Raw genomic sequence first — 8,552 nt, 5'->3', positions numbered from 1 at the left:
CGAAGGGAGCCACAACCAGCACAGTGGGGCCCCGTGCCCTGGGCCACAAACTTACGGGGTTCATGCACACAGTCTCCTGATCTCATCTGAAGAATCACCTGGGCACTCAGCTGAAGGGGAGGTTTTTGCTGAGCAGGTACCCACAAGCACAGAAGCGCGCGTGCATGCAAACACACACACACACACACACACACACACACACACGTAAGGAGCACACTGAGACACACCTGCATTCAGACAAAGCCATGCTCTCTTCCCTGCAGCCCAGAAGCAGCATGAGTAGGGGTCCTGCATGGAGCATATTGAGGAGAAATGTTCTGGGGCCTCCCGTCAGGACACCTCCTCTCCCTGGACATAATGAGCCTGTGGCAGCTGCACAATGGTGTGTGTGGGCGGAGGGGTGTGTGTGTGTGGTGGAAAGCGAGAGGACAGGAAACTGCCTAGAAATCCCGTAGGGAGGCTGGGCTCAAAAAGTGCATAAAGGGATCGGAGAGAGCAGAGTGGGTACCCTCATTAGGGGCAAAGAGGGCTCACACACCAGCTTCATCAGAACCAGGCAATAGTAAGATGGAAATGCTGACGAATCCTGAGAACAGGGCTCACACAGGCCGGACACCCAGCAAATGTCTCCTGTTCCTATTTGAGCTTCATGAAGAGAAGACTAATGTCTCGTTCATTTTCTTCTCTAGCAATCGGCCATGACTCCCTTTGCTCCAGCCCTCCTCCTCCTCAGGCTGCTGCCCCTGAGCAGAGCCATTGGCCTGGCTGACACACTCCCTGGGGAAAGGTCGGGAGCAGCACCCTCCCCCAACACCTCTCAGCTCAGCACAGGCAGGCACAGAGGCCCACACCTGCTGCAGGAGCCATGGCCACACGGAGAGCCAGACACATCACTGGACCTGGGGCTGACAGGCTCAGAGGAAGTAACGGCACTGCAATCGGGTCATCAGGCTCCACTCCCTCAGACGGTGCACCGGACTCCCCCTGCATTGCCCACTCCTCTGAGGATTTCCAGTGCACAGGTAAGCCTGAAGCACTCACCTGGGCTCCTCTGTGGTGGAGATGGGCAGCCGCGTCTGGTACAGCTGAAGGCGGTGGCTCCATGGCTGGCTCCCTTCTCCCAGAATGGAGACCCACGATTCCATGTGGCTTCAAGGTCAGGCTCCAGTGCTGAGGGAGGTTGTGAGTGGCCTCTCCACCACCCATCTGGAACAGCACAGGACTTGGTGACTCTGGGAGATTCTGCACCTTCTGGCTCCTCATGAAAACTGCCCAGCAGGACTCCCTCTGTGTCACCCTGCTCCCGGAAGGGCCTGACTGGGAGAGAAACCTGGAGTCTGCAGGCAACCCCTGCCGGTCCAGCTGGGTCCATTTTGAGGTGTCAGGTTTCAGCCTTCTTCTCCTGAGCAGCCAGGCCCAGGGGGAGTGTGTGAGCAGGCAGAGAGCGGAAGGGCAAAAAGTCCAAGGAACCAGGAGAACCAGATGATGCTCTTCAGATGCCTGAGTTCACAGGCCAGCTGGGCCACCTGCCAGCAGGCTGTGTGCTCTTGGGCAAGTTTAACTCACCTCTTTGTGCCTTTGTTCTCCTCTTCGACAGGGTGATAGAGACAGACCTGACTCCACTGACCTGCTGGGGTCTCTACTGAGCTCTGCGCACAGACCCAGGGCAGCATTTGGGGCTCTCGGTGAGGGTTACTCCTTACAATTCGCTTCCAGGAGAGACTTGGAGAGGATGACCTCTCAGAGCTTGGCCACCCTCAGACACCTTATGTTTCGGTCTCCAGTCAAATGAGGTGAAGGTGCAGCACTTTTTCCTGTAGCCGCCCTGCTGGGCATGTTTAATTCCCTTCAGACTCTCCAAATCAGAGTCCATTTGACATGGCCAGTGGGTACAATTTCCAAGTGAGATTCACCAGATGAGGTTATCGGTGTGCTTGTTCAGTTTTAATCACAAGAAACAAAAGTATGTGAATGTATTTTACTTAATTTATAATCAAGGTAGAAACCCCTGGAGATAAAGTGAAGGCCCATCTTCAAACCCAAGTTCAATCTAAGCACGATTCACTGAAAGGGAGAATTTGTTGCAGGTGGAACAAGACGGGTGGCGGGGACCCGGCCAGGGTCGGTCTCGGCCCGAACACTGAATTTGGGTTTGAGGACCTCTCTCTGGAAGGGTTTCATGCCCAGATCATCCTGGAGATGGCATCACAGGCTTTGGTCACTGACGTGTTTCTCTTGCTCTCATTTTATTTATCCGTTCTCTTCCATTCCCGTCACCTTTTGGCTCCTCTGCTGGTTGTTCACGGGGTCTTAGAGTGTAACTACCCCCCAGTGCCTCGGCTCCCCTGAGAGCTGCAGCTCGCTCCTCCCTGGTGTGTCTTTCCTGGAATCTGCTTCTTTGGACGAGCCACGCTGGTGTTCCAAAGGGTTCCTTACTGGTTTGTCTTTTTGTCCTCATCTATATTTTCACCCCTTTTTGTCTTTGTGGTGGCATTTTTGAGCTTCTGCTAAATCCATTGTCGATCCCCTGATATTGACTTTATATGGAGTCTGCCGAAAGGTAAAAACGACCGTTACAGACTTCCTGAGGCTTCAGACAAAACTGCCGGGAGAGACATGGGTGGTGCAGCCAACTCCAATCTGATCTTATCTTCTCTGTCCGTGTAGCTTTAACACATGAGAGGTCTCCCTTTGTGGTGAAGCTTCGATATTTCTTGGTGCCAATGTGTTTAAGTCTAAACTCACTTAAACACTTCCATGTAAAGACTCATTTTCTCATGTCCTCTCGTATTTCTTCATGAGTAATGGGCCACATTTATATCACTTAGCGATGTTTCAATTCCTTTCTTCTCATTGTCTTATATTTTAGCAAGTGTTACTAAGTAGTTGTCATCCAAGGTTTAAGGAGTAGCCAGTGGGACATGAGCCTCCCCTGAAGAAGGCTTAGACCCGATTCTTTAGCTTTACATTGAGACTCTGCCTGCCACCTTCCCCATCTCAAGGTGTCTCGTCTTTTTAAGCAGCCATTCCCAATGTAGCTCTTCAGGCCTCCCAGTGCCCTGGTGACTCCAGATGAACTCGGTAGTGAGGTTGCATTTGCAGGGTGTTGGAAATAAATGTGTCTTTTCTGACAAGTGTCAGAAAATGTGCAGAGACTGGAGAGTGTCTCTCTGTGCTCAGACTTCTTTCTGCCTTGTCCCAGGGCCTGGCATGACTTTTGTCTCCTCTCAGTGACTGCCTGCCAAGAGCCATCTCCTGCTCTGATTGGTCAGTGGGACCTGTGAACCCCTTCACTTTCTCTCTGACATCCACAGCCATCAGCCTGGATCTGTTTGCTCTCTGAGTCCATGCTGCAGAGGGAACCAACCAAACTTCATTATCCTCTTCCAGCTTGCCCTGTCTCTCTCTCCAATTCACCTTCCTGCTGTTCCCTATGGAGTCAGGAAATGTCCCACACTCTAGAAAATGAAAAAAAAAAAAAAAGAGCTCAAAGAGGGTGGTCTTCTCAGGATCACATGGAGTTGGTAGCGTGGTAAGCCCTTGAATCCAGGGCTTAATAACATGGGACTGCCTTCCCTCAGGGATTCCTAATGTCCAGGAGACCCAATGAGCTGAGAAGGGTTATCTGAACCTGTCACCTGCAAAGTCCCACCCTGTACATTTGGCCTGAGGTTTCCATGGTGATGGTAAACAAATCTCACACGCTGTCTCTTCCATTACTGCCGTGTCCCCTCTCATCCTATTCCATGCTAAATATCCAGATGTGATCAATGGAATTGGGAGAAATGAAGCCCAGAGGTGAGAGGCCAGACCCTGGGAATGGGGTATTGGAGTCAAAATGGGCTAGGGGTTCTGAGGCTCTGAGTTCAGGGGCTTCAAAACTTGAGAGCAGAGCTGCAGTGCCAAGGGGAATGGGGAATTGCGGGCCAAGTTTATGTTAGGAAACAAGAATATAGGCACAGTTCGGAGAATCCTGATGTTCACATGGCCCTTGCCTGCAAAGCTAGGACCACCTGGAGGAAAGATTGGGTGCTAGAAGGTTGTCGGAGAAAAGGGCAAATACTTGGATCAACAGGAGTCCCCCAAGCACTGCTGTAGGGACAGGGTCAAGGAAACTCAAACCTGGAATTGAGATAGGAAAAGGTGCTTTATTTTTTTAAATCTATTTTCAAAACCCAAGTGACAAATTCACAGGCCTTCAAGAGGCAAACAACTCCACATGGCACACACAGAACCTCCTCCTCCTCCCCCAACAGTCTTTATAGAGTAAAGAATTGTTCGTTACTTGACCTTTTCCTATTTGTGAATCTCCTTAAGCTCTCTTTTCATCTCATCCTTCAACCCTGATATTTCTTCCGTAGTCTCTTGTATCTCTACATTTGCCTCTTACTTTTAGGAGTGATTGCTTCACTAACTCTGTAATTTGGTTGAAATTGTTTGGTCTTACTTTTCATTTGCCTTGTGGCAGCATTTTCTGTTTGTTTGTTCTATTAATGATTTTTTGTCCTCTCTTTCCTGGTCTCATCTTTGATTAGATTATGTGAGCATCCTTTTTTGATAACTCATATTTGAATGAGTTGAGTTTACTGGTACTCAATTTTTGCGCAAGTTTCATCTGGGCTGCGTTTCAGGTTTTAATATACTTTACTGTTATTCAAGGTTTTGTGTGTGGTTACTTTTACCTATCTGGAGGAAACTGTATAATATGTATAGTAAGCTATAGTGAGTACTAATAAAATCAACTGTGTGCCCACCTCTCAGCTTAAGAAATAAACCACCATTATCTTTGAGGTCTTCTGTGTGCCCCCAAACATCATCTCTCCCTCATACTCAGGGTAACCACTATCCTGAATTTTATGCTTATTAGTCACTTGTTTTTCTTTAGTGTTGTATTACACTTTGGGGAGGGTATTTTCACAGAATTCATTAACTGTGTTTGCATGTCCTAGAATTTATATATAAATGATTTTAATCTGTATGTCTATTTTATGTAGCTGTTGCTTAGTAATGTTATATAACAAACCACCCCAAATCTCAGTGGGATGTCACAATGAGCATTTATTTCATGGTTGTGTGACTGGGGGTCAGTGGGGCTCAGCTCGACTTGGATCCAGAATCCAGGCTGTGCCCAGATCTGGTCCACATGTCTCTGATGTGTTTGGACCTATGGCTACCTGAGGCATGCTCTTTGGGTGGCAAAAGACAGAAGCACAAGGGGACAAGACCAAACATGCAAGTTTATTTTAGCTTTTGTTTATGTCATGTCCACTAATTACATTGATCAAAGCAAGACATATTGCCTAGCCAAAAGCCAAATGTCAAAATTATATTGTGGAATTATTCCATGTTGGTATATGTAGCTGTTGTTTATTTGTTTTCATTGATATATTTCATTTTAAAGAGTATTTTTCCATTGTGCTCTTAATAAACATTTGAGTGGTTCCTAGATTTTGCTAATGAAGATACTACTGTTTTGAACAATCTTGCAAATGTATTCTGGGGCTGGTGTATAAGAATTGCTGTAGATGATGTAACTATTTAACATAATTATCCGAAATTTTGAAGTAAAGTAGAAAGATGATTGTGGGACATTTTATTAAGTCTACTTGAAGGTCATCTGACTCTCAAGGAATGAAATTGACTTACCTTTGCAGTTTCTTAAGGCTCTCATGTTTTATAACTCCCCAATGTTAAAAGTTAACTTACAGAAAACTGGTCAGGTGTGTTGATTGATTTTTCAAATATTCAGTCAAGGAGATAACACTAAGCATTATAGTACTATTGCCCCGTGGGACAATGATCAGTTTTGTATTGAATTAACAATTTTATTTTAGCGTTTCTTTTTCCATACATTATCTAAAAATACTCATGTACTTATTAAATTAATTTTGCATTATTATTCTTCCTTCATTAATTAGTTGAATAAAATCTTGACATGTGCTTGCTGTTTATATGAGAGTTGTTTTTAGCAATTTGAGAATGATACTCTTATGTATCTAGGAATAAAACTGCTGGTTCACAGGAGAGATGCACATTTAACCTTGCTTGATAAGATCAAGTTGTTTTCCAAAGTGACTGGACCAATATATATGCCCCCAATCCTTGCCAACAGTGATAGGCAGCTATAGGTCTATTCAAAAGAGTAAGCTGCCCTGCTTTTCTCCATCAAACAAACAGCTTCCTGAAAATATGGCTTGCTTGTGGAGCTTTACTGGGCTCCTCTTTCCTCTCTGTTAAGAGGAAACCAGGTCCAGGGAAGTTCCCACCAGACATGGGCATCCCATTCCCTGTCTTGCAAAGAAAGAATTTGGTTTTGCAACTCAGGATGCCTGCCTCTTCTGGGAGGGGTGCCTTTTTCAAACTCTTCCTGCAATTCTGAGTCCTTGGGTATCTTCTGTGCTCAGCCGCTATAGTTTTGCCCCTCTTCCACTTATTCTTTGGTTCAGCATTTCAGCTTTTGTTTTTGTTTTGAGGCAAGGCAATCCTTGGTTGACCTCACAGATTGCAAGGACCTTGTCAGCTTACAATCCCTTATTTTTTTATTTTTTACGCCTACAGCACCTGGTCTTCCAAGGTGGTCTCCCACCCAAGTACTAACCAGGCCTGACCCTGCTTAGCTTCTGAGATCAGACAAGATCGGGCTTGTTGAGGGGATCGGGCTTGTTGAGGGTAGCATGGTCGTAGACAGCATTTCAGTTTTAATTGTAGACTATTTGAAAATGGATGAGTAGGTGGGCTGCTGTTATACGGGGAGAAGGAGTGGAGTGAAGGACACTTTTGATTCACTTATGTCTTTTTTTGCCTCTGAAATTCCCCCAGACAACTCTTCATTTCTGTGTCTCACAACCTGCCCCAGGTAACCCTCTTCCTTAGATTTGTAGCCCATCTTGTCTCACCCTTGTTTTCCATTCTATTCCATCCAAGACACATCAGCAAATATTTACAGGGCATCATCCAAACTCCAGAGGTGGGTGAGCCCTGAGTCCTGCCCCCAGTAACCTCTCATTCTTCAGGGGTGATGTAGCTCTTCCTTCCTCCTCCAGGCCTCCAGTCCACCCCTATACCCAGCCTTCCTTCAGGCTCAGCACCACTGAGTCCTCACCAGCTCAGATGCTATCCATCCTTCCCCAGCTCTAAAATGCTTATTGTTGGCAATAAATACTTAAAGCCAGGGATCGGATGAAGAATATCATCATTCCCAATTTCTGTCTGCTCATTAATCCTTCTGCCCTTAACCCACTTCTACCCACATGGCTGTTCTGGTTCTCTGAGCCCTGAAAATGATGCCATCTCTTATCCGTGGGCCTGTGCTGAAAATGAAACTAGTGTTGTGATAGTAAGTTAAGAGAATTCTTTAGGAGTAGTTCTTATTCCTTTCCTGGTTGAAAATGTATGATGTTTCCGCTTGGATTTTGATCACTCAGCTAATATCCAGTTACCATTTCTCTCTTATAGTGAGTATTGTGTTCAAGTTTATACAGTAATATTAAGTTTATCCAAATATTTTTTAGGATTACACACTTTTTAAAACATCAAAAATCTGAAGTAGGGGCTTCCTCTATCTTGGTTACTCAATGGCAGCATAAAAGAGACTTCGGATTATTGTACAAATTCACGACCATAGACTGTGATCCTTGGCTCTACACACTGCTGACTCCCAGATTTCTATCTCCAGCCCTGAATGACTACTCTTCTGATTCATTTGGCCACCTGCCTTCTTCAGATCCCCACTTGGTTGTCTAATAAGCATCTCACACTTTTCAGTTTATCTTTTGTCAAGTTACTAGATATCAATGACTATCAGTTTTCTCATCCAAAAACGGGACCCACAGAACCACCTACATCAGAGAGTTATAGGGAGAAGTAAAAAAATGCTTGTAACATGCTTATAAATGGGCTAAGCATATAGTACATGCTTATACCAGTCTGGATTCAATCAGGAGTCAGAAACCACATAGCAATTTAAATAAGAGAAGTTTAATATAAAGATTAATTAAGCTATGATAAAATAATAAGATTTAAAGAACTCTGCAGAGTGAAGACGAGAGAGGACACCCAAAGGAACACACACCCATGCCAATGACCAATTTTGGCTCTTCTAGAACCCGCAATGCTGCTCCTGCACCCTCTACTAATAAACTTAACATCATCTTCACCGTCAAGGAAAACTGCCAAAAAGAATCCCATTTATTATCACATAACAAATATTAAAGAGTAAATTAGGAACTGGGAGCCAATAAATTGATACATGACACAAGGCTCAATAATCACTTTCTGATGTGGGATTTTGAATTTTTAAGGAGAAGGACAATATCTTATTCTGTATCTCTGACAATGAATTCTGACTGCTTTCATATTCCCACCCCTCCTGGACCACAACTCAGCCCCAGCTCCAAGCTTCCAGGTACCCGAGAATCTGCAGTTGAGCAGAAAACAGAACAGAGCCCAAATCCACCACAGCTGATGGAAACACTGTAAAGAGCCAGAAGCCCCATCAGACACTGCTGAGGACTGGCGAGTCTGGAGGAGGTGAAGACACGAAATTATAAAAC

The 8,552-nt window shown here is 45.3% G+C and overlaps 1 pseudogene; it reads right to left on the bottom strand.

The window, feature by feature from the left end:
• Nucleotides 1–6,549: 6,549 nt before the first annotated feature.
• On the bottom strand, nucleotides 6,550–6,686 carry LOC118610491 (annotated as a pseudogene).
• Nucleotides 6,687–8,552: the final 1,866 nt, after the last annotated feature.

The sequence above is a fragment of the Rousettus aegyptiacus genome, unplaced genomic scaffold (genome assembly GCF_014176215.1).
Source record: "Rousettus aegyptiacus isolate mRouAeg1 unplaced genomic scaffold, mRouAeg1.p scaffold_m13_p_12, whole genome shotgun sequence".
NCBI classification, from domain to species: Eukaryota; Metazoa; Chordata; class Mammalia; order Chiroptera; family Pteropodidae; genus Rousettus; species Rousettus aegyptiacus.
This window is presented reverse-complemented; position numbering and strand designations above follow the sequence as displayed.